The sequence below is a fragment of the Trematomus bernacchii genome, unplaced genomic scaffold (assembly GCF_902827165.1).
Source record: "Trematomus bernacchii unplaced genomic scaffold, fTreBer1.1, whole genome shotgun sequence".
In the NCBI taxonomy this organism is placed as follows: Eukaryota; Metazoa; Chordata; class Actinopteri; order Perciformes; family Nototheniidae; genus Trematomus; species Trematomus bernacchii.
In genome coordinates this window covers 356,911-384,750 of record NW_022987615.1, presented here as the reverse complement: position 1 = coordinate 384,750, position 27,840 = coordinate 356,911, and the positions used below count along the sequence as shown (strand labels likewise).

The window sequence follows — 27,840 nt, the reverse complement described above, 5'->3', positions numbered from 1 at the left end:
AGAAACAAATATATATATAATAGGAACAATTTAATGTGATGTTAACATTAGAGTACTTAAATACCTACACACTTTAACTTAAGTGAGGTTTTGAAGACAGCATGTTTACTTGTACTGGATTATTTTCACACTGTTTTAATATATTTATTTCAATAACTTTGTTGAACTTGTTTTTAGCTTTATTTGTATCTCACTGAACATATGTGAACTTGTTCAGCTGATGAGGCTGGTTATGAAACAGAGAAGGGGGGGGGGCTGCAGACAGGGAGGGAGGGAAGTTGAAAGTGAAAGTATGAAGTCAGACTTGTCAGAGTGCCAAACGCCATTTTACAGCTCAACGGAGCAGGAGGACAACAGGGTGAGTGTTAACACCAGGCTCTGCTTTCTAACACATTATTTACTCTGTTTTACTGGATGTCAGAACAACAGCGTCCTAGAGTCCAATGAGACTTCTACAAGTGTTGTGAACTTGTTTTATTTCCTGTTTTCTGATTCATCAAAGCAACATAACATGTGACAGCCCAGCGCAGTCAAAATGGAGAGCGGCCTGTCTGAAGTCTGACTGATTTGATGTATTTTAACTAAGTTTATTATTATGATGGTTTAGATCAGGGGTGTCAAACTCACATCCCGCCACTTCATTTTATGTGGCCCACAAGAGCTTGCAAATAATATAATACGTTTATTATAAGGTTACGTGCTGCTTTACAGGAGCACGTTGCCCATAAACTACATGTCCCACAATGCATCTCATTTTGTGAGCTGCGCACTGAAGAGACTTGCAATTACTTGTAATTATGTGCCCTAGACTTCTGCTTTCAGACGTAGTTAATTATGAAGTTATTACCCTATCTGATAATAATCTGATGCAGAGGAAATATTGTAAAATAATACATTATTTTATATATATTATATATATTTATCTATGTATATTTATATAGTCTTTAAGTTACCACCCTTTGAGTGCAACCATCATTCTAATGTGGCCCGCGATGAAATTGAGTTTGACATTCTGTGTGTGTGTCAGAGTTTCCGTTAGCCGGTAATTACCGGACTATGACCGGTAAAATATGCTGAAGACCGGCAAATCTAAATCTCTCCGGTCAAAATGTCCGGTCAAAAATAATTTCCCTTTAGCACAATACCGCATCAGTTGCACCGCTTATGTGACAGACAAGAATAGTATGTGACAGACAAGAATAGTCAATTCTAATGTCTAACATTTAATGTGGAGAAAGAGTGTCCTGTATGGGTTGATTGTGCGTTGATCTGTTGGTAATGCCTCGGGGTTCCGGTGGGCATGTAAACAAATGCATAATGCTGCGCTATACTTTGTGGCCTCACCCGGTTGCATAGCGACGCTTATTGTTTAGGTGTCTTTTAATAAGCAGGTATTCATATCATTAGCTAGAACTAGCTAGATCTGATCGATATGGACATAAACGCGAGTAAAGTCTAATCTGACGGGAGAGAGAGATCAGCTGCTGCTGACGAGTCGACACGCAGCTCTGCATGATAACATGCAGCGGTGAGCGGAACAAAACACACACTTAGGTTAGAATATCACGTAGCTATTTTAATTACCTCTCAAACTACCTAAACTAGTTATAGATATGTTTAGTTTTACTGTCGGGTCACTCATTACTGGATCCGCGAGCTGCATGATACTGACGGGCTGTCAGGAGAGGGAGAGAGAGCGCTCCGTTTATTATTCCCGTGTTATAAATTACTGTACACTTTTGAATAATGTAGTTAATCTACTAGAATTAGTTTGTTTAATATCGAATCATATCAATTTGTTTAAAAGCTCAATAAATAACAAGGAAGACCTTTGACCGGCACTTTTCTCATTTTGTCCGGAAGATTTCAACTTTAACGGACATGTTGACCGGCAAAAAAATATTCTAACGGGAACTCTGGTGTGTGTGTGTGTGTGTGTGTGTGTGTGTGTGTGTGTGTGTGTGTGCGTGTGTGCGTGTGCGTGTGTGTGTGTGTCATAATTACTGACATTATTAATACAAACGCTTTAATCTTAGAGCAGCTTTTTTACTCCTTAATATAAAGTTAGATAGTTTAGTCCAGAGGTTCTCAACCTAAGGGTCGGCCCCCTCCAAAGGTCACCAGGTAAATCTCGGGTGGAAAGAAGCAAACGATTTCTAAAACATAAATCTGTTTTCCCTTTCTAGACATGTCTCCAACATTGTATTTGTAATGAAATAATGATCATTTGTTATTTAGATGAAACCATGTGGGTTCGATAAATGTAGTCAGTAATAAGTGCAATTTTTCCCTCTGAGATGTATTGGATTAAACAAAAACAACGTACAGTACTTGAGGAAATATACTTAGTTACAGTCGGCCACTGGTAATATTAAAGCATTTAATGAAGTGAAGCTTTAGAGAAATGTTCATTAACTGAGAACATATTGTGTGTATTTACCACGTGTTGTTCCTGTGTTTCCAGCAGGGGGAGACACATCCTAATGAACACGTGGTGATCAGAGATCTGACCCTAACATACCAGCAAGTAACAGACCGACATTATATTACATTACATTACATGAAATAATATGATGATACACAGCATGTGTGTGTGTTGATCTGTGGCTAACAGGAGTAAACAAGTGTGTTGTTTTTGCAACTTTTTTACATTTTTACTAGGGCTGTCAGTCGATTAAAATATTTAATCGCGATTAATCGCATGATTGTCCATAGTTAATCGCGATTAATCGCACATTTTTTATTTGTTCTAAATGTACCTTAGAGGGATATTTTTCACGTTTTTTTATCAACATATGAGTGGACAAATATGCTTTATATGTTTGTTTATTATCATTTGAACAATGACAAATATTCTCATGAATATTAAACACAACAATCTGAACATTACAAATATTCGCCTCAATTCAACCTGGAACCTCTCTCATACAATAATACTGTGTGTGTGTGTGTGTGTGTGTGTGTGTGTGTGTGTGTGTGTGTGTGTGTGTGTGTGTGTGTGTGTGTGTGTGTGTGTGTGTGTGTGTGTGTGTGTGTGTGTGTGTGTGTGTGTGTGTGTGTGTGGTGTGTGTGTGTGTGTGTGTGTGTGTGTGTGTGTGTGTGTGTGTGTGTGTGTGTGTGTGTGTGTGTGTGTGTGTGTGTGTGTGTGTGTGTGTGTGTGTGTGTGTGTGTGTGTGTGTGTGTGTGTGTGTGTGATCGTGATCTCTCAGACTGGGGAAGATGGGTGGTTTAGAAGATGAGGAAGAGGACACATCTTCAGTCTCCAGCTGTCAGTCTCTGAAGAGTGACTGGTCTAAAGATCAACCTCCATACTTCAGTAATGAACCTGGACCCTCAGACACAAAGTAAGAGTTTCTGCTGTAACCTGACCTGAAGAGGATTCAGTTTTTCTGTTCTCTGATAATCTAACCTGTTCTTTAATGATCGCAGTAAAGAAACTTAGTAACAGTACAGTAACAACGTTTAAACTCTTGATCCCTGGCGTCATCAGCGATAGTAAATAATCTACAAACAGACAGAAGTCAAAATGTGCTCTCTGAATGAACTAATGATGTTTAAAACATGTGTTGTTTCCACAGACAGAGAGCAGAGTCTCCAGTCCCCAGCTGTCTGTCTCTGAAGAGTGAGCTGTATATGTGGCTTCCTCCATACTTCAGTAATGAACCTGGACCCTCAGACACAAAGTAAGAGTTTCTGCTGTAACCTGACCTGAAGAGGATCCAGTTTTTATGTTATCTAATAATCTAACCTGTTCTTTAATGATCGCAGTAAAGAAACTTAGTAACAGTACAGTAACAACGTTTAAACTCTTGATCCCTGGCGTCATCAGCGATAGTAAATAATCTACAAACAGACAGAAGTCAAAATGTGCTCTCTGAATGAACTAATGATGTTTAAAACATGTGTTGTTTCCACAGACAGAGAGCAGAGTCTCCAGTCCCCAGCTGTCTGTCTCTGAAGAGTGAGCTGTATATGTGGCTTCCTCCATACTTCAGTAATGAACCTGGACCCTCAGACACAAAGTAAGAGTTTCTGCTGTAACCTGACCTGAAGAGGATCCAGTTTTTATATCATCTAATATATTAAACTGTTCTTTAATAATATCATGTGTGCAGTATAGCACAGAACAAAGGCAGCAGAGTACAGCAAGCTAACATTATTTGAGGATATTTCAATATGCATTTATAGGATCATTGTATCAGTGGCATCAAAAGGTTTTAAATGGCAAAGACATTGATAAATACTCACTAAAAACTAAATATATCGTCCAATACATTATTTACTACTTGGGCATGTTTATGATATGTATTTTAAAGATGTTTATTAATGATAGTGATAACCTGGTGAGCTGGTTGTGTTTAGCATTAGCAGATATAACAGAGCTTTGTGTGATTACATGTAGAGTCAATAGCCGTGTTCACACCGGAGTACTTTTCACCGTACTTTTCGAGTTTAGTTCCGTTAGTACCCCTTATGTCGCGTTCACACCAAAAATCGTACTTAATCTCGGGAACTTTTACCCCCATTTTTAGTGCCCGCTGAGAGATCGTACTTTCCTGTGGGTAAAAAGTGCCCCAGTGCTGATTGGCTGGGCGAATTGCAAACCACGCCCCGTACAACTGTGAAAATGTTGTGTAGAGCCGCCATTGTTTTTCCTCGCTACAAAAACCCAGCGCACCGACGGAGAGTAGTTTGTTTTTGAAAGCAGTTATGGCAAGCATCAAGAAATGATGAGGAGGTGTCGGCGCTTCTGGAGATCTACGCCGAGGACGCGACCCAGGGAAAGCTACTGAAGCCAGTTCAGTAGCTTTCACTCGACCTGGGAATCGTGCACCGCGCCACGGCATACCGGATAAAAATAAATAAACTCAGGCAGGACTACAAACGGCGGATTCAGTGGCCAACGATGACGACCACGACGAAGGTAAAATCAACTACATGCACTGGGGTTTTAATCTGCACAATAATGGTCTCAGATGTACTTTTATTTGCTCAGTAGATCAAGCTAGCCATGCTAGGCTGAATAGGCTAACACCGGCCCCGAGCTAGCTACATCTAGCTAGCTAGATATTCTCGGCCGTATGAAAACGTTTTGTCTTGTGAATAACTGTGCAGTGTTTCTGTAATTTGCTTCACTAACTCATGGAACTAATCGTCTGTTTCAGGCGAGGATGGACAACTCTCGGGATTTTAAACAAGCGAGCTTTGCATTCTAGATCACAGCGCTTGGTCGTCCTCCTTACCAGCAACCAAACGCAAAGGTACACACACTGTAACTTTGTCTTGAAAGAACGTTACGCATCGAACTGATGTTCACAATCATGTTTATTTCCTTCTTGGTACAATTATGAAACAGCGTGAAAACGTATTCGCCTAGACCGGCATTTACAAATGTTCGCGCCTTTTTACTCTCTCACAAACATTGTAAACATCCGTGCTAGAGGTCACATGACTTCCGGTAAGAAAACTTGCCTCAACAACATTAAACAAAGTTCAAGCATACATGAAGCACTCTTCAAAAAGGAACAATCCTCCGTGTTTGAACCTCTTAAATCGCTGCATAGCCGATTTATTTGGACTGGATTATCCCAGAGAGGCTAAACATTCTTTATAACACAGTTTCAGATTTGTGAAACCTTAATTATATTTGTGAAAATACAAAAAAGGGGAGATTTCAGTGCTTTTTCGCATCCTGGCCACATTAGACCAGGGGCCTCATTTATAAAGGGATATACGCTCAAAAAATGGCGTACGCCAGTTTCTACGCAATGTTTGCGATTTATAAAATACTAACTTGATGGGAAAATGTGCGGTCCTCCACGCAAACTCTAACCCATGCGTACGCACTAAGCAGACAAACGGGAGAGACGAGAAACTGCGACACCGTTGGCAGAAGGAAGAATGGAGAGAAATATGTGGAAATAATACCATAAATAAAATGTTACCTCTCATTTATCAAATATGAAGAATTCATTTTCAAACATTGATTAAAGCCAATCTTTAAATGATTAAACAAACGCCTGTTTGAGACTCCTCAGTGCACACAAAAACATAACTTGGAGAAATAAATAAATACGGATATGTTATTTAAAACCACCTCGAATATGTTGTGTTAATGTTATGAAATGTTTTCTCATAAATGATGCGGTAAGCAGGAGGACAGAATTACGTCTAAACTGCATTGCATTTCTATAGGTTGTAGATACGAGCATGGTTTTATATACTATCACGTTTAATCGTGTTTTATGCCGTTTGCCAAGACTTGATAAGTCGCTCGTAAAACACAGGAGGTATGGAAACTAAGAACACCATATGTGGTAAATTGTACAGCTAATATAACACAACACATTAGTTGTATTTCCTTTAACTGGTGGATTATGGATATATAGTTGCTGATCGACAGCTGGAACACAAACCACCAAATACAACAAAATAATTCAGATCCAGTCGTCATGACTACACTCCGGAGGGATTCCCCGATCATTTCTTACAGTTTCTCATCAAGGGGGGGGTCTCCTGTCCCCGGGACAAACACACTGCCTGAGGAAGGTTATGTGTATTTTTTTTGTCATTAACTTTTTTCGGACCACTTATTTATTTATTTTGGTGACGATCCGACCTCCATGCTGCTACTCTGGTTCAAACTGCATCCACCAAACAATATGATTTATCTCCACCTCCCCACAATAACCAAAATCTGACACGGTGTGAGATGTCTTTTTTAGCTGTTCGGTCCTCATTTCCTGCGATCTTCTTCATGCAGTCAGTCACAATGAATGAATGAATGGGCGTTTCTTTGACTATGTATAGGCACATATGGGCGTTACGAGTTGATTGTGATTTATAAAGGGAAACAGGCGTAGGGAGTGCCGTACGCACTTCCCTCGCCGGTACGCAATGTTTTGTGAATCGGAAAATGGCGGAAAATTGATGTACCTATTTTTGTGCTTTGTACTACGTAAGCAACCTGCCTACGTCAATCCTACGCAAGGCGTTATAAATGAGGCCCCAGGTCCTGATCTAAAACCACTATACCTAGACTCATCAAATCTGGACTGGATTATCCCAGAGAGTCTAAACATTCTTTATAACACAGTTTCAGATTTGTGAAACCTTAATTCTATTTGTGAAAATACAAAAAACACATTCCTAGTATGTTGTAAAACTACATGGCGACTAAACAGATCTTGTATCTTGCTTATTTTCCCCTCTTAGGAAAGCGGACACGGGATGCGAATTTCTTTGACACCGTCCAGGCGTTGGAGGACCGGCGTGCCGTGGTGAAAGAGTCGATGCACGGGGATCAGATGGTGCTGTTCACCAAGGCCCAGGAAACGGAGGACAAGATGCTCACCAGTTCATTTTATATTATTGTTATTACTGTTATTATATAGTCTTGATACAACTGACACTTTATTTTATATTGATAATGTTAATTTACATAAACATCTATTTTATTTACATTAAAAATGTGAACTTCTATTTACTGTTAAACAGATCCTGTAGCTTGCTTATTTCTCCTGACACTTTATCTTTAGTGACCGTAGCATCCTATACATCACATGTAAGTGATTATTCTGATACCATCATGTTTCATCGGTTATAAACTGGCAAAGCTTTATTTGTCATTTATTTATCATCAATGTTGCAACCTTGTGGAGGAATGGCAGGGGCACATACACAAATATGATAATTGATATCATTTTAAATATTATTTGACCTAAAACTAAATGTTTTTATGATTGTCCTCTGAGGAGGACATGGGGATTTGCAAACTTTTAATTCCCCCCCCATTTTACACAACACAAAATGGAGTCCACTATGGGTCGAAACTAACATGTATGTTTCCATAGTGTTTATGGCAGACGGATGCAGTGGGTCTCAGGAAGATAAATAATAACGGTGGGTTTGCTGCTGAGCCTATTTACTGTGCATACAACACACCTGGCACAGTGTATTGTTATTATATTGCCACACTGTACACTATTGTAATGTTGCCTGTCTTGACTGGAAAATAAAAGAGAAACAAAAGCACTGTACAAAAGATCATCTTTATTGTCAAAATGTTTACAATTTACACGCTGTTCAGATGCCTCATAAAGCTGGGTCGCCGGTAAGGCAGTCCATTCGTCCCTGTACTCATTACTTTCACAAAGGTTATGTAATATGCAACATGCTGCCACCTGGATTTTGATCTTGTCCATCTTGCAGTCGTTTCTTTTCATCAAGCACCGCCACCTGCCCTTCAGTCTGCCAAAAGCGTTCTCCACCACCACTCGTGCTCGGCTTGTTTTGTTATTGTACGCAAGTTGCTCAGGCTGCATTAACTCAGTTACAAAGCTGTATAACATGAGCACAAACAGCACAACTTCAGTCGACTCCATCTCCATCATGTCTGAGGTCGGAAGGTAAACAACAGACGCCTAATGTACAGCGAGTGGGTGGGCGTCGCAGTATACGCGGGAAGTTTTTTTTCTTCTTCTCTTGTTTTGCAGCGGATTGCAAACAACTTTAAGGTGCATACCGCCACCTACTGTACTCGCCGTGAAGTGGTTTGTGGCCTGCCAGTAAAGCCAAAGCAGAAGAAGAAGAAGTGACGTCAGCGGCTCATTTGCGTAATCTTCCCTCAGGGAAAAGTACTCCGGTGTGAACGCGATCTGTACTAAGTGCCCTGGGGTGAAAAGCGCCGGGGCTCTTAGTGCCGGAACTAAGTACAGGAAAGTACTTGGTGTGAACGCGGCTAATGCAAAGACCCAGATCCGTGCCTGGAGACACCAAGAAAGTGAAGAGGTGAAATTCATGTCACCTGCGTATTCGTCTCCGCCTCAGTTTACAGTCCACTGAAATCTACTCGTTATGGCTCACACACACACACACACACACACACACACACACACACACACACACACACACACACACACACACACACACACACACACACTACCCCTTTCCTTCCAAGTCTTGGCAAATGATACATAAATACAGATATTCATTTAAACTCTCTGACCTTTCCCTGGGTAGTCGTTACAGACAGGTATGCTTACAAATCCGGAACAGGTGCTTGTTAAACATTTAATATAAAAGAAAATAATAACCAACCAAAAATAATATGTAAATAAAATAAATATAAAAAGGAGGTGTTTAGAACTCAGATATCACTTGTGTTCTCGGTTTCCATCTTCTCTCAAATGTTTCTAGTTTCAGTCGTAGTCTTGCTGTAGTTTTTTCCATAATAAAGAGCTTTTTAGTCTGTCTCTCCATTGCGTGATGTTGGGGGTTGTGCTTTCAACCTCACAATTGTGATGATTTCCCCCAACCTTCCCCCAATTCCTCCAACATAGATCAGACGTTTTATTATATTTTGAGGTGATAGATGGGGTGTTAAAATAACGCATCTTCACCCTCCAATCAAACTCCCTGCACGTTGGACTGTTAGTTAATTTATGTCCAGACCTGAATGTCTCCTCCCAGTCATCATCCGTTATTATTACATTTGCTTCCAGTTCCCATTTTTCTTTAACATCCATATTATTGTCATTGGATTCATCTTTTAGTGCTTTATAGGTTTTTACTAAATTAGCCCTTTTTTTTACTCTTCCTCTGTAAATGTCATTAGCAATTCTTCAACTTTGGTTGGTTCCTTGCATATTTGTTCCCACTCAATATGTTTCTGGAGGTAGTGTCTCAGTTGCAAATATTTATAAAAGTCATTATTTGGTAAAGTAAATTCCTGTTTGAGTTGTTCAAATGATTTAAAAATGTGCCCCTTAAAAACTTGTGCTATAAATATTAACCCCTTGTTTGTCCATTTCTCGAATCCTGCGTCTATATTACCTGGTATCAAATCTGGGTTTGTGGCTATTTTTGTAGCTTTGCTTACAGAGCTTGATATATTACATTTATTTTGTATTGTCGACCATATTTTCATTGTTTCTGTAATGCACTCATTTAGAATCTTAAGGTAAAGAGGCCTTCTTCAGATTTTAACATTAGTGTGTATTGTGCAGCTCGTTAAGTCTAGAGTGCTTTGATCTCAAAACAGAGTGGAGGAGAGCTTGAAATTTGCCTAAAAAAAAGAAATGTTAAACCTGCCATAAGTCCCAAACTCTGCACTCATTTGTTGATGAAAATGTAGGAAGACATCTCTTAGGTTGACAAATAAAAACATTTAAGTATAGAATTTGAAAAAACGCTGGTGAGGATGTGACAAAAACTTTTCACATGAAACCCTCTCCTTTCACTGATCACTACACAGCAACAGTCACCATTCAGCTATTCAGATATTCAGCTTTCTCTGCATTTTCAGCAACACATTTGCGCAGCTTTCAGCATTCACACACATTTTCAGCAGGAAATGCCTTTTCTAGTCTAACCTGTTATTTAATGATCGCAGTAAAGAAACGTAGTAACAGTACAGTAACAACGTTTAAACTCTTGATCCCTGGCGTCATCAGCGATAGTAAATAATCTACATACAGACAGAAGTCAAATTGTGCTCTCTGAATGAACTAATGATGTTTAAAACATGTGTTGTTTCCACAGACAGAGAGCAGAGTCTCCAGTCCCCAGCTGTCTGTCTCTGAAGAGTGACCGGTCTAAAGATCAACCTCATATATACTTCAGTAATGAACCTGGACCCTCAGACACAAAGTAAGAGTTTCTGCTGTAACCTGACCTGAAGAGGATCCAGTTTTTATATAATCTAATATATTAAACTGTTCTTTAATAATATCATGTGTGCAGTATAGTACAGAACAAAGGCAGCAGAGTACAGCAAGCTAACATTATTTAAGGATATTTCAATATGCATTTATAGCATCATTGTATCAGTGGCATCAAAAGGTTTTAAATGGCAAAGATATTGATAAATACTCACTAAAAACTAAATATATCGTCCAATACATTATTTACTACTTGGGCATGTTTATGATATGTATTTTAAAGATGTTTATTAATGATAGTGATAACCTGGTGAGCTGGTTGTGTTTAGCATTAGCAGATATAACAGAGCTTTGTGTGATTACATGTAGAGTCAATGCAAAGACCCAGATCCGTGCCTGGAGACACCAAGAAAGTGAAGAGGTGAAATTCATGTCACCTGCGTATTCGTCTCCGCCTCAGTTTACAGTCCACTGAAATCTACTCGTTATGGCTCACACACACACACACACACACACACACACACACACACACACACACACACACACACACACACACATTACCCCTTTCCTTCCAAGTCTTGGCAAATGATACATAAATACAGATATTCATTTAAACTCTCTGACCTTTCCCTGGGTAGTCGGTACAGACAGGTATGCTTACAAATCCGGAACATGTGCTAGTTAAAAATTAAATATAAAAGAAAATAATAACCAACCAAAAATAATATGTAAATAAAATAAATATAAGAAAAAATTTAAATAAACATAAAAAGGAGGTGTTCAGAGCTCAGATATCACTTGTGTTCTCGGTTTCCATCTTCTCTCAAATGTTTCTAGTTTCAGTCGTAGTCTTGCTGTAGTTTTTTCCACAATAAAGAGCTTTTTACTCTGTCTCTCCATTGCGTGATGTTGGGGGTTGTGGTTTCAACCTCACAATTGTGATGATTTCCCCCAACCTTCCCCCAATTCCTCCAACATAGATCAGACGTTTTATTATATTTTGAGGTGATAGATGGGGTGTTAAAATAACGCATCTTCACCCTCCAATCAAACTCCCTGCACGTTGGACTGTTAGTTCATTTATGTCCAGACCTGAAAGTCTCCTCCCAATCATCATCCGTTATTATTACATTTGCTTCCAGTTCCCATTTTTCTTTAACATCCATATTATTGTCATTGGATTCATCTTTTAGTGCTTTATAGGTTTTTACTAAATTAGCCCTTTTTTTTACTCTTCCTCTGTAAATGTCATTAGCAATTCTTCAACTTTGGTTGGTTCCTTGCATAATAGTTCCCACTCAATATGTTTCTGGAGGTAGTGTCTCAGTTGCAAATATTTATAAAAGTCATTATTTGGTAAAGTAAATTCCTGTTTGAGTTGTTCATTGCCATTGAGATGCGCCGGTGAAGATGGCCGCATCGTCTTTGTGCTCCTCTCCAACTTTGCCCATTTTCGTATTTTGTACATATTTATTTTACTTTTGCCGTTTTACTTTTAACATGGTTCTCAACATGCTAGCCGACCGCACCTACTCTGCCATACAATATAGCAGAGAGGAACTTCTCCAATTGCGAAACTTCGTGGACAATAATAACCCTCCGACAAACAATGGAGATTCACCATGGCTACCTGTTGCTGTTCTACCTGAGAGACGCAAGAAGAGGACAAAGCGCGGATGCCGGGCCGGGCTGCTGGTCAGACTGAGGAAACGACAGAATCGACCCCCTCTTCCGAGTATTCTTCTGGCTAATGTTCAATCCATTGAAAATAAGCTAGATGAACTCAGAAGCCGGATTGCTTTTCAACGTGACATTAAGAACTGTAACGTGTTAATTCTCACTGAGACTTGGCTCAACCCCGCTATCCCGGACTCCGCCATTGTCCCTGATGGATTCTCTATTTTTCGTCAGGACCGGACTGCTAACTCGGGGAAAAGTAAGGGAGGCGGTGTGTGTGTAATGACTAACAACAACTGGTGCTCAGATGTGAAGATTATTTCATCGGACTGTTCCGCACATCTAGAGCACCTCATGATCTCATGTCGGGCCTTCCATCTGCCGAGGGAATTCACATCTGTTGTGATAACAGCAGTGTATATCCCGCCGCAGCCACTCGCCGACAACAACACGGCACTCGATCAGCTGTTTGGGATTATTGATAAAACCGAGACTTCACGGCCAGATGCGGCGTTCGTTGTGGCCGGAGATTTCAACACCGCCAACATGAAGAAGGTTTTGCCAAAATATTACCAACACATCAGCTTCCCGACGCACGGGGAAAACATACTGGACCATGTTTATTCCCCTTTCCGGAATGGATATAAGGCTCTCCCTCGCCCTCCCTTCGGCAAATCAGACCATATCTCACTACTGTTGTTGCCTGCGTACAAGCAGAAACTTAAAAGGGACAGACCGGTAATAAGGACAGTACAGCGATGGAGCGAGGAGTCAGATTCAGCACTGCAGGATTGCTTTGCATCTACGGATTGGAGTGTGTTTGAGGACAACAACATCAACACACACACGGACACTGTCATCTGCTACATTGGGAAATGCATCGATGACGTGGTACCGAAGGTTTCAGTACGGACATTCCCAAATCAAAAGCCCTGGGTAAACTGCAATGTGCGCGGCAAGTTGAAAGCGCGCACTATCGTGCGCACAGCGGGTGATTTGGAGGAGTACAGGAAGTCTAGGTATGATCTCCGGAGAGCAATTAAAAATGCAAAGAGACAGTACAAAGAGAAGGTGGAATCTGACTTCAAAGGCTGTAACACTAGGAATATGTGGGCGGGACTAAGAACAATGACTGACTACAAAGGAGCAGCGGGGGGTGCTGCGGGAGTGTCTGCGTGCGCATCTCTCCCAGATGAGCTGAACAGTTTTTTTTGCACGCTTTGAGAGCAGCCAGGCTGTGGAGGTACAGAGGGACCAGGAGCTACACTGCCCTTTTGTTTTAAATAGGGCAGATGTGTGTAAATCCTTTAAAAGGGTTAACCCACACAAGGCTCCTGGACCTGATGGCATCCCTGGCCGTGTTCTCAGGGTGTGTGCAGTTCAGCTGGCAGAGGTGTTCACAGACATCTTCAACAGGTCCCTGCTGCAGTCTGTAGTCCCCACATGTCTTAAACACTCCACCATCGTTCCTGTCCCCAAAAAGACAATCATCACCTGCCCCAACGACTACCGCCCAGTAGCACTCACCTCCACCGTAATGAAGTGCTTTGAGCGGTTAGTCAAATTATTCATCACCTCCTCCCTCCCTGACTCTCTGGACCCCCTGCAGTTTGCCTACAGAGCAAACAGGTCCACAGACGACGCCATAGCCCTCACCCTCCACACTGCCCTCTCACACCTGGACCCGAAGAACAGGAACACATATGTGAGAATGCTGTTCATTGACTACAGTTCAGCATTCAATACCATTGTGCCCTCCAAGCTGGCCATCAAGCTCAGAGACCTCGGGCTCAACAGCGCCCTCTGTGACTGGATCCTGAACTTCCTGACAGGCAGACCCCAGGCAGTGCGGGTGGGAAACATCACATCCTCCACCCTGATCCTCAACACCCGTGCCCCTCAAGGCTGCGTGCTCAGCCCTCTCCTCTACTCCCTATTCACCCACGACTGCGTGGCCACACACAGCTCCAACACCATCGTGAAGTTTGCTGATGACACGACCGTCATCGGCCAGATCACAGACGATGACGAGACGGCGTACAGAGAGGAGGTCGAAAACCTGACATCTTGGTGCCAGGATAACAACCTCCATTTCAACATCAGCAAAACAAAGGAGCTGATTGTGGATTACTGGAAGCAGCAGGGAGAGGGACACGCCCCCATCGCCATCAATGGGACTACGGTGGAGAGAGTCAAAAGCTTCAGGTTCCTTGGGGTCCACATCACTGAGGACCTGACATGGTCTCTTCACACCACCACCATCACCAAGAAAGCTCGACAGCGGCTCTTCTTCCTCCGCAGGTTGAGGAGGTTCAAAATGGATTCCAGGATACTCTGCAACTTCTACAGGTGCACGATAGAGAGTATCCTCACTGGCAGCATGACGGCCTGGTACGGCAGCTGCACCGACCTCGATCGTAAGGCTTTACAGAGGGTGGTGAAAACTGCACAGCACATCACCAGGACGGAGCTGCCATCCATGGAGGACCTTTACTCCCAGCGGCTCAGGAAGAAATCACTACGGATTATCAAAGACCCCCATCACCCCAGCCACAAACTGTTCTTTCTGTTGCCGTCTGGCAGACGTTACCGCAGCATCCTGGCAAGGACAAGAAGATTCGGAGACAGTTTCTTCCCGCGGGCAGTGAGACTGTTAAAAAATTGAACTGTTGAAACAACATCAAACATTCATCAGCTACTCAATAGTATGTAACTAATACCTAATATATATATATCATTCCAATAACTTGTATATAGACTCGTACTGCACTATTCCACATCATAACTTTATTTCATTTTATAACTATTATTATTTTTGTATTGCTCATGCTCTTATTGTTATTATGTTATTATGTTGCATTGTTGGAGAAGCCTGTGACATAAGATTTTCAACTGCATAATTACTCTGTAGCTATGTCAGATTGACAATAAAGAACCTTGAACCTTGAACCTTCAAATTATTTAAAAATGTGCCCCTTAAAAACTTGTGCTATAAATATTAACCCCTTGTTTGTCCATTTCTCGAATCCTGCGTCTATATTACCTGGTATCACATCTGGGTTTGTGGCTATTTTTGTAGCTTTGCTTACAGAGCTTGATATATTACATTTATTTTGTATTGTCGACCATATTTTCATTGTTTCTGTAATGCACTCATTTAGAATCTTAAGGTAAAGAGGCCTTCTTCAGATTTTAACATTAGTGTGTATTGTGCAGCTCGTTAAGTCTAGAGTGCTTTGATCTCAAAACAGAGTGGAGGAGAGCTTGAAATTCGCCTAAAAAAAAGAAATGTTAAACCTGCCATAAGTCCCAAACTCTGCACTCATTTGTTGATGAAAATGTAGGAAGACATCTCTTAGGTTGAAAAATAAAAACATTTAAGTATAGAATTTGAAAAAAGGCTGTTGAGGGCGAGGATGTGACAAAAACTTTTCACATGAAACCCTCTCCTTTCACTGATCACTACACAGCTACAGTCACCATTCAGCTATTCAAATATTCAGCTTTCTCTGCATTTTCAGCAAAGTTCAGCAACACATTTGCGCAGCTTTCAGCATTCACACGCATTTTCAGCAGGAAATGCCTTTTCTAGTCTAACCTGTTATTTAATGATCGCAGTAAAGAAACGTAGTAACAGTACAGTAACAACGTTTAAACTCTTGATCCCTGGCGTCATCAGCGATAGTAAATAATCTACACACAGACAGAAGTCAAAATGTGCTCTCTGAATGAACTAATGATGTTTAAAACATGTGTTGTTTCCACAGACAGAGAGCAGAGTCTCCAGCCCCCAGCTGTCTGTCTCTGAAGAGTGACTGGTCTAAAGATCAACGTATATACTTCAGTAATGAACCTGGACCCTCAGACTCAAAGTAAGAGTTTCTGCTGTAACCTGACCTGAAGAGGATCCAGTTTTTATATAATCTAATATATTAAACTGTTCTTTAATAATATCATGTGTGCAGTATAGTACAGAACAAAGGCAGCAGAGTACAGCAAGCTAACATTATTTGAGGATATTTCAATATGCATTTATAGCCAGGGGTGCACACAACTTTCTCAGGTGGTAGTGGAGTACAGAGCTTCGTGACCGCAGAGCGTGTGAACGTTGTGATCAGCTGTTTTAGCGCACTGCTGCTGTACAGACCGACGTTAACAGCAGCCCTGTCTGTGCACACGGAGACCGACTCTGTCACTCCGCTGATCTAACCGCCTTCTGGAAAAGCTTCACAAGTACGTCGGTACGCAAATGCGCTTTGTGACACAAGTGACGGTACGCATTTCAGATTGTTGCCGCGCATGCGTACCTGCGTACCAGTTATGTGCACCCCTGGATATAGCATCATTGTATCAGTGACATCAAAAGGTTTTAAATGGCAAAGATATTGATAAATATTCACTAAAAACGAAATATATCGTCCAATACATTATTTACTACTTGGGCATGTTTATAACATGTATTTTAAAGATGTTTATTAATGATAGTGATAACCTGGTGAGCTGGTTGTGTTTAGCATTAGCAGATATAACAGAGCTTTGTGTGATTACATGTAGAGTCAATGCAAAGACCCAGATCCGTGCCTGGAGACACCAAGAAAGTGAAGAGGTGAAATTCATGTCACCTGCGTATTCGTGCAGCGTGACACATTTCATCTTGAGAGTGAAGTTTGTGACGCTCTGCCCATTGGTGAGAATCAGCTCCACTAATGTAAAGTGCTGTAAAGGATGTGTTCATCTCCACAGAGGGAAGAGGAAGAGTGGTGTTCCTGTGGAGGAGCAGCTGTCCAGCTGTGCTCTGTGTCAGGACGTCCTGAAGGATCCAGTCTCTACCAGCTGTGGACACTGGTTCTGCAGACAGTGCATCACCTCATACTGGGAGCAGAGACCTCCATCAGGAGACCCCTCCTGTCCCCAGTGTGGAGAAAGATCCAGAACCAGAGCTGGACTGCAGACAGCCAGTCAGACCAGCTCTGTACGAGGTAAGAGGCCGAACTCATGCAGCGTCTTATTCCTCTTCCTGGTTCATTTGTTTTTGAACAGGTATACTGTTGTAGAGCATAGACAGTAAGCTGTTTATAAAACATTTAAACTTAGTCTGTTTGTTGTTGTTTTATTATTATAATTAGATTCTCAGAGCAGTTTCCTCATTCTCTCCTGTTTCCTTCTCTTTCAGCAGATAGTGGTCTGCAGGAGGTTTTAGATGAACATAGGCTCAGTCTGAGGAGGAGATGTGAACGTGTGACTGAAGGAACTGATCAAAGTGAAACCCTCCTCAACAGGATCTTCACTGAGCTCTACATCACACAAGGTCAGAGTGAAGAGGTTAATACCCAACATGAGGTGAGGCAGCTGGAGACAGCTTCCAAGAAGAAGCCCCTCCATGACACTCCAATCAAGTGCCAGGACATCTTTAAAGCCTTACCTGACCAACAGACTCTCATCAGAGCGGTCCTGACCAACGGAGTCGCTGGAGTTGGAAAAACCTTCTCAGTGCAGAAGTTCACTCTGGACTGGGCCGAGGGTTTGGAAAACCAAGATGTCAGTCTGGTGATCCCGCTCTCCTTCAGGGAGCTGAACCTGATCAAAGGTGAGCAGTACAGTCTTCTCAGGCTGCTCCATGTTTTCCATCCAACCTTACAGAAGGTCACAGCAGAGCAGCTGGCTGTCTGCAAAGTGCTGCTCATCTTTGACGGCCTGGATGAAAGCAGACTTTCTCTGGACTTCAGAAACAATGAGGTTGTGTCTGATGTCTCACAGCAGTCCTCAGTCAACGTGCTGCTGACAAACCTCATCAGGGGGAAGCTGCTTCCCTCGGCTCTCGTCTGGATAACTTCCAGACCTGCAGCGGCCAATCAGATCCCTCCTGAATGTGTGGACAGGGTAACAGAAGTACGAGGCTTCACTGACGCCCAGAAGGAGGAGTACTTCAGGAGGAGATGGAGTGATGAAAACCTGTCCAGCAGAATCATCTCTCACATCAAGAGCTCCAGGAGCCTCCACATCATGTGTCTGATCCCAGTCTTCTGCTGGATCACTGCTGCAGTTCTGGACCACATGTTGACTACAGACCAGAGAGGAGAGCTGCCCCAGACCCTCACTGACATGTACTCACACTTCCTGCTGGTCCAGACCAAGAGGAAGAAGCAGAAGTATGAACAGGGACATGAGACGAGTCCACAGCAGCTGACGGAGGCTGACAGGGAGCTTCTTCTGAAGTTGGGGAGGCTTGCGTTTGAACATCTGGAGAAAGGAGACATCATGTTCTACCAAGAAGACCTTCAGCGCTGTGGTCTTGATGTCAACGAGGCCTTGGTGCACTCAGGAGTTTGTACACAGATCTTCAAAAGAGAGAGAGTGATCTTCCAGAAAACAGTCTACTGCTTTGTTCATCTGAGCATTCAGGAGTTTCTGGCTGCAGTCTACATGTTGCACTGTTACACCAACAGAGACACAGCGGTACTGAAGGACTTCCTGCTGGGATACTTTAACAACAGCAGTGATCAGGGTCACCCATCCCTGGATGACTTCCTGGAGGGAGCCATTGAGAAATCCCTCCAAAGTGAAAATGGCCACCTGGACCTGTTTGTCCGCTTTCTCCATGGCCTTTCTCTGGAGTCCAACCAGAGACTGTTAGGAGGCCTGCTGGGTCGCACAGACAACAGACCAGAAACCATCCAGAGAGCCATCAGCAACCTGAAGGGGATGAGCAGTGATGAAATCTCTCCTGACAGGAGCATCAACATCTTCCACTGTCTGACAGAGATGAAGGACCACTCAGTACATCAGGAGATCACAGAGTTCCTGAAGTCAGAGAACAGATCAGAGAAGGAACTCTCTGAGATCCACTGCTCTGCTCTGGCCTACATGCTGCAGATGTCAGAGGAGGTTCTGGATGAGGTGAACCTGAAGAAGTACAAAACATCACTGGAGGGACGACAGAGACTTATTCCAGCTGTGAGGAACTGCAGGAAGGCCAAGTAAGTCCAGATGTGATTAACTTGATGAACTAATGTGGATCAGGAGTTTATGAATTCAAACAAACACTATAACATTTCTGCTGTTTAAATACTGAGAGAGCAAAATAAAACCAACACTGTTCTTCTATTTATTTATAATAATAGTTAAACTGAACCGTTTCTCTCTTCATATTGAGTGATGGAGGCGACATGTCAAACACATGAAGGACTCTAGAGGTTTCTCAGCATGTGATAGCACCACACAGCAGGACTTACAGTTATCACAGAAAGCTGTTATTATTACTTTCTAGTAGTTTCTTTATCATTAAACACCTTTTTATCACAATGTGTTAGAGTTTAAAGGGCCCATGTCATGGCCATTTCCACTGATCATAATTACATTGTTGAGGTATACTAAAATAGATTTATACTGTGCAATTTTCCAAACTGACATTGGTTTCGCATACAGCATCTCTGTAAAGTATGTGTATTCAGCAGTATTCACTCTCTCCACTAAACGACTCGTTGGAGCTCTTGCCCCCCCCTCCCTGTGAGCCTATTGTGCTCTGATTGGTCAGCTCGGCCACTCTGTTCTGATTAGTAAACCACCAGAGAGGCTCCGCCCATGTCTAACAGTGCTTTTTTCGGCTCGCTCTCGGAACATCAGTCTTATAATGGCGTCGGTACAGCCGTATATTTTATACGCTAACTAACCGAACTGTACCTACAACTGTTGTTATAGAAGAGTAAGTTATTTTTACCTGTAATAAACTACTACTGTTTGATGAAAAATCAAATCATGGTTTGCTATATATGAATGATATGTTATAGGCAGGGGTGCACATAACTTTTTTAGTGAGTTACTCAGATGAGTACCAAGAGACAGCGTTTGGTACTCACCCCACACGAAGCGTGGTCCTCCTCAGTGTCTCCTTCACTGTCCTCAATTTACACTTCTTGCATGCTAGATGATGAAGATGATGAAGATGCACCTCCCTGTCTCTTTTTAAGCCTCCGATTTGCTTTCTCCAAAACTTGTTGCCAAAACTGTGAAGTCCTTGCATTTCCTGAGGCCAAGTTGAAGGATCAAATACTAAGAAATGATCACATGACTTGAAGTCATATCTGATTTCAAATGTGGGAAGTAACAAAGCACACTTATTTACTCAAGTACAATTTTGAGATACTTGTAGTTGACTTGAGTATTTCTATTTTATGCTACTTTGTACTTCTACTTTTACTCCACTACATGTATTTAATCCCTTTAGTTACTTTACAGATGTGGATGAATGATGTGAAATATACTCAAGTGTTAAATCAGACTTTAGTTCCACCTGGAGTAAATTCACAAGCTACCCTGCAGTATACAAAGTCATTCAAACTAGCTGCTCCTTTACCAGCTTTGAGAACACTTTAATGATCAATCATTATAAAACATATCATATATATTATTCTGAAATGGACCAATCTGCACAATGAATACTTTTACTGTCGCTACTTTCACTATATTTTGATAATACTTTTCTAATTTTACTTGAGTAACATTTTGAATGCAGGACTTTTACTGTAACAGAGTATTCCTACACAAGATCTGAGTACTTCTTCCACCTCTGTCTGATTTCAAACTCTTCCATAACACCCTGAGTAAGTTTGCAGCTGTGTGTTTCACTCCACTTTGGTGTAAATAAAACTGCAGCAGCTTGACCACAGAGCGTGAACGTTGTGATCAGATGATTTTGCGCAGTTCTCCAGTGTGTGCGCGGGGCACAGAATGTGCACAGGGGAGTCTCCCACCGCAGCCAGTTGGCGGACTTTTGGCACAATTCTGTTGTTTATACGGACGTTAACCCTGTCTGTGCACACGGCGACCAACTCTGTCGTCCAGTGATCTAAGCCTCTGCCTCCTGGAAAGCTTCACAGGTCCGTCGGTTATGTCCTGCGCGGCTCACCCAGCTCCAGTTCAATCAGTCATAGAAAGACTTTTTGCAGGGAGCGAAACGGCAACGTAGCTGCTTAATGTCTTTGGGTTTTTTGACATGCCTAGTAGTTTACTCCATTGAGTGTTGACAAGAAACACGTGTAGACGAAATATGTGTTTTGTTTTGATGTTTTGAGGTACGCAAAGGCGCGTAGTGACACAAGTGACGTTACGCAATTCAGATTTGTGCCGCGCATGCGTACCTGCGTACCAGTTATGTGCACCCCTGGTTATAGGAGCAAATCATTCAGGGAAGAAAGGATAGGCCTACTAAGTATTTCCATCATACTTTATTTTTAGAAATGTACAAAATGAACATGCGTAAATATATATATATACACTGTATATCATCCATTCCTCCCCTTATAGGCGTTTTCGGCATCTTGCCTATCGCAGCTTTGTAAGCGGCTGCCGGGGCTTTTTAGGACGAGGCATCAGAGTGGGTCATCCCGTGTGTGTGTTGTCCGCCAGATACGCCAGGAGTTTCCTGATCTGGCTGGACGAAATCAAATGCAAATCACAAAATATTAGAGAAACTTAGTTGTTTTAGATTCGTTAGTAGTAGTTGTGGTAGGAGTGTGGATCTATCTAATCCATCTATCTAATCAACACAGTAAACTTGCCAGCTAATATGCTAACCTAGCTTTCTTGTTTACCTTGGTAGCAAACACGATATGAACGGTATCTCGGAGGAACGGCAACTATAATGTAGTGTAATAAAACTACTATGAACAAAAGCTAGTGGTTCATATTAGGCTAGCAATAACGTGTTTATAATTGCAATCTTTTAATACGGGTAGTCTGCTACGTTCGGTTATTCATTGTAACTGGCATGAATACGATGTTTTCCGCTAGCATGTATAGCTAGCCTCGTTAGCTAGCCAACTGTAATGTACCCGGAGTATACTGTATGAGTATTCCGTGTGTGAATGCAGACATTCTCCTGCCATGACAAACATGTAAGGCCATCTGCTGACATTGTAGTTGAGATATTTAAACGCTAGCAACGTCGTTAGCCCAGTAAGCACTGTGTCAAGTGTTTTCCCGAGCAAACCCATGTCTAGCTCCGTTGGTAGCCTTGTTGTTTAGCTCGGTAGCATACACGCTCGGAACGCCAGCTATTATGTAATTACGTTTCGCGACTGACCGTACGGTAAATCACCTGGAGTATACTGTCTATGAGTATTTCGTGTGTGAATGCAGACATTCTCCTGCTATGAGATACATGTATGTAAGGCCATCTGCTGATATTAGAGTTGATATGGAAACGCTAGCAACTTAGTTAGCACAGTTAGCACTGGCTTAGCAGTCCGAAACACGTTTACACATTTAAACAGTCGTGGTAGATACCTTGTTTGGGAGACATTCCTAACGAAATGAAGTGCCAATCACAAAATATTATTGAAACTTAGTTGTTTGATGTTCGTCAGCTTGCCAGCTGGATTACAATGCTAATCTACGTTTGCTAGTTGTTCAGTTGTTCAATATGCTATACTATACTATGAACAACAGATAGTGGTTCATATTAGGCTGTCAAGCACATGTTTACAATTGCAATCTTATATGGGTAGTCTGCTACATTCATTGTAGCTGGCATAAAAACAATATTTTTCCGAGCAAACTCATGTCTAGCTCTGTTGTTTAGCTCGGTAGCATACACGCTAGGAACGCCAGCTATAATGTAATTACGTTTCGCGACTGACCGTACGGTAAATCACCTGGAGTATACAGTCTATGAGTATTTCGTGTGTGAATGCAGACATTCTCCTGCTATGAGATACATGTACTGTATGTAAGGCCATCTGCTGATATTAGAGTTGATATGGAAATGCTAGCAACTTAGTTAGCACAGTTAGCACTGGCTTAGCAGTCTGAAACACGTTTACACATTTAAACAGTCGTGGTAGATACCTTGTTTGATAAATACACAAATAACAATGCAAACTTACAGGTTGTGTACCCGAATCTTCCCCTGCTCCAAACGGTACAAACAAACTAGGAATAGCATCGTCCTTCAGTTTCAAATGCCGTGCATATCCGGCTTCAAACTGGGCAATGTTTTGGAAGCTTTCGTCTGTGAAATGCCGCGCACACAGTAACGTTCTTCGAACCTCTGAAGGAACAGTGTTAAAAATACATTTCTTCCGTCGGTAGGACAAACAGCTCAGATTTCTCCTCACATTTCAGGAAACAGGTCCTTGGCATTGGCATGACTGGATCGATTGTGAACTGAACCAGAGCTTCCAACAGTAAATGTTAGGCTGGCAGAGGGTGCGGCCAGCGCCGCTGGGTGTGGCCATAGCTCTTCCCGGATTGGTCCATCTTGTTCCGGGTACCGCATGACATCATGCGGTACCCGGAAGAATCAAATGGGCAGTGACGTATCTCCAACGAGGCGTTTTGGGGAGGTATTTTCTGTGTTAGAGTTTTACTCGCTACAGGGTGTACTTTGAGGGTTTTGACTCTTCACACCGTTTACATGCATAAAAACCTTCATAACACACTAGGGGACGGGTAATAAACGGAAAAGCATGACATGGGCCCTTTAAAATAAGATCTATATCATTTCCCACCAATAACAGAGTTATGTGTTAATGCTGATATACTGGGAACATCTGATGGTATTCAGTTGAAAATATTGAAACTTTATTGGTTTGTTAATTGTGTGTGTGCGCAATAAATGTTCAGATGCTCAGAGAAGCCACAACATCCTTCATCCATCATTCACATCTACATATTAACTAACATTTAAATATGTACATCTCTAATATTGTCAAGTGATTCATTTAATTTCTGTTTCTTTTGGTAACAGTCAGTGACAGCAGGAGCACAGACATGTGATCAGATCACACTGACAACTCATTACACTCTATTATCATATATTATTATATATTATATTAAATGGACTAACAGCAAATGTCTATCAGAACATGTCAAATATTTTTTCATCAAATGCTTGATGTTAATATAATGTTTCCTCTTTTTTAACACATGTTGTAATATATGTTTTATTTTAGACTTGCTGACTGTGGACTCTCAGAGACTGTCTGTGAAGTCGTGGTCTCAGCTCTGAAGTCTGACCCCTCCCATCTGAGAGATCTGGACCTGAGTGACAACTATCTGAAGGATTCAGATGTGGAGCTGCTGAGTTCTGGACTAAAGAGTCCAAACTGCAGACTGGAGGCTCTCAGGTCAGTTCACTGACTGCAGTTCATATTGATCTGTTTGTGTTTATGTTTTTCTGAATTTGAACAAATACAATGTTGTTTTTATTTGTTCCGCTTTTGCTAATGACTGAATATTGATCAGAGTAACAAAGAGAAGGTGAATGTGTGAGGGAGAGTGTTTGAGCTTCCACAGACTCACTCTGTGCTCCAGGAGTCAGTGGAGATGCTGTCAGTACTGATGAGCTGTGAGGGAGATGAAGGAGTTGTTAAACATCTGATCAAAGTTAAAGTTCCAGATTATCAGTGGATTGTTTCTGCATCATCTCTGACATTAAAACCCTGTTTAACTCTGAACAGATTATTAAACCTGGAGTTATTTCAAACAGGAACATTGTTTTCTAAAGTTACATCATGTTTTCTTTATTCAGTCTGAGGCGCTGCTGGTTGTCAGAGATCAGCTGTTCTGCTCTGATCTCAGCTCTGAAGTCCAACATCCATCTGAGAGATCTGAACCTGAGTGAGAACGCTCTGCAGGATTCAGGAGTGGAGCTGCTGAGAGATCTTCTGGAGAGTCCAGACTGCAGACTGGAGACTCTCAGGTCAGTTCACTGACTCTCTGTTACTGCTGGAGATCTCACATGTTCACTTTGTAATTGAACCTCATTTATATTCATTAATAACTTACAGCCAAAAAGTTGTAAATGTCCTTTTATTCATATTTCATTTTTAACATACTGAGATAAGAACTGCAGACTTCAATGTTGATGTTAGTTGTAAAAAGTTAATCTATGTAATTAATATTTAGTAAACGATAACGTCTGAATAAAGGTCATCTGAAGTCATTTTAGTTTTACATGATAAAGTTCACTTTCTGAAGAAGCCAGATTTTTCTGTTCCCATTCATTTAAATGTTGAGTAACATCTGATTGGATTTGTTACAAAGTGAGGTGCAGGTGAAAGAACGATACGTGGAGAGAGGGTTTTCTTGCAAAAATAAACAGGCGTTTTATTCTTAGCCTTCCACATTATTGCACAGAAACAAAAACTGCATGCCTGGTGCTGCGTTCACCAGCAAGGAACAAACTAGTGATGGCAGTTTGACACTGAAGCTTCAAACGGAGCTTCAACCCTGGACTTCCTATTCCATAGAAGCAGTGATTCGAAGCTTGCTTAAAATCACGTGACATATGACGTCAGAAGCAGCAACTGCTTCAAATCACGTGACATGTGACGTCCGAACCAGTAACTGCTTCATTTCCTGAATGAATCAACTCACTGGTTCGCCGTCCAATCAGGTGATTCAATGCACTGCCTCGTCTCTATTCTGACAGGTGACAGGTTGAAACAGTTTCGAATTTGAGCGCTTCAACACTTTATAACCGCTCTAAACAATGCGCAATGTGTGGGTTGTTGTCGTAGTTTACGTTGTTGCTGTTGAGTTGTTGTTGGTATTGCATTTTAATTGGGTCATTATAGAGCAAGCCAGGAAGAAAGATAGGTCGTTCTGGCTCGGGAAACACTTCGAAATGTGGAGAAGTTGTGAACAAAAAGACAATTATCATTAATATAAAAACCGTTCAATAGTTTAAGGAATAGATAGCCCAGTGGATAGAGCCTGCGGCCCGGATGCGGCGATGTCCTCCACGCAGCTGGTTCCAAACCCGGAATGGGTGAACTTTTAATCATTGCTTTTCAACTTTAATACTTTAATAACTGATAAAAGGCCCTCTCCGCCCAAAAAAATTTCCAGCACTCTCTAGTCTCTTCTCAATAACCCAATACACACAATTATCAATCTTTAATTGCAAATAGAACATGATATTCAGTCTTAGTGTGTGTGTGTGCATCGAATATTTTTCAAGGCAAAGATACGTTAAACCCACTGCAGCCTTGCACTTCGCCAGGAGAGGTCGCTGTAACTGAAGCTTCGAGAAATGAACCGATTTCCGACACAATTGTCCAAGTGGTTCGATGCTTCATTCAAAGCTTCATTTTGCCATCACTAGAACAAACACCAAATGCTCCCCTCCCCTCTCTTCCCAACCACATTTATAGGAGACTGCCCGCCTTCCCAATCCAACCTGGCCAATCAGGTCATGGTTCTGAAAGCGGAGTGAAGGGTTAAATACAAAATTAAACACTGTGGTCTACATTTAATAAAATCCTAAAGGCTTAAGTAAATTCATAATTGCATCAACATAAATATTGTACCTTCAAAAACAACAAGGTCTGCTTAAAACTGACAGTTTTTAACCTAATTGACACTCATAAAATCACACATTTCCTGACCAATCACGTCCAAGACTCCGCCTACTCATACGGCACATATAAGGAGTACTTTGGAGGCGTGCTCCCCCTTTGAGCAGTGACACAAAATGGCTTCCAGGTCTGAACAAAGGAAATGGTGATTACTTTGTGATTGTGTGTTTTACAGACTGACAAATTAATTTAGATGCATTTTATTAGTTTTTCTATGTAAACTGTTTTTATAACTTTAACTGAAATAAAGACAACTGAAGAAATATGTACTACCTTTCTTAACAAACAAATAGTTAAGCCAAAATGTTAGTGAGGGAATGTGTGCGCTTCCTCACAGGATTATAAACAGATTTGTATCCTCATGTTTTCGTTATTCAGACTGAGGCGCTGCAGGTTGTCAGAGATCAGCTGTTCTGCTCTGGCCTCAGCTCTGAAGTCCAACATCCATCTGAGAGATCTGGACCTGAGATACAACGCTCTGCAGGATTCAGGAGAGAAGCTGCTGAGAGATCTTGTGGAGAGTCCAGACTGCAGACTGGAGACCCTCAGGTCAGTAAGGGGTCTCTGCTGGTTCAGCAGTATTGTATGAAACACAGGGAGGTGTTTCTCTCACTGGGGAATCACAACAGATCAGTGATGTTACCCACTGACTGCAGGCTCTTTCATTCTTCCATCAACTATAGAAGGCCAGCTGAAAATGCAAAGCCACATTTAGTAAGTAATCAACTTTCCACCAGACATATGGGATTTGACAGAAGAGTGGAAAAGGTAGTCTGTATTTGATGGGATGTTTTTAGCTCCTTGACTAATGACTGTTACTTCCTGTAATGCAGCTGAGAGCTGTGGCAGTCAGTCGTAGTGTTTGCAGAGAAGATATGATGGGATGTAAAGCATGAGATCAGTCAGAGGCCTGTACTACGAAGCCGGATTTTCGCTTTTAGCCGGCTGACTTCAGGGAAAATTCGGGCTTTCCGGTCCTACGACGCTGGTTCTCTTTTTAGCGGGCTAGATCTCCATGGTAACTTATGCTGAGTGGCTAACCTCCTCGGGAGGAGGTTAGGTTGCAGGCTAAGAGATCAACTCAGTGAAAGCAACGCCTGCTGACCAATCAGAGCTCCGTGTCATATTACAGGATAGAGGAA

General features: G+C 41.8%; 1 pseudogene; it reads left to right on the top strand.

Moving 5' to 3' along the window:
• Window positions 1-256: 256 nt before the first annotated feature.
• LOC117483821 lies at window positions 257-27,840 on the top strand (annotated as a pseudogene).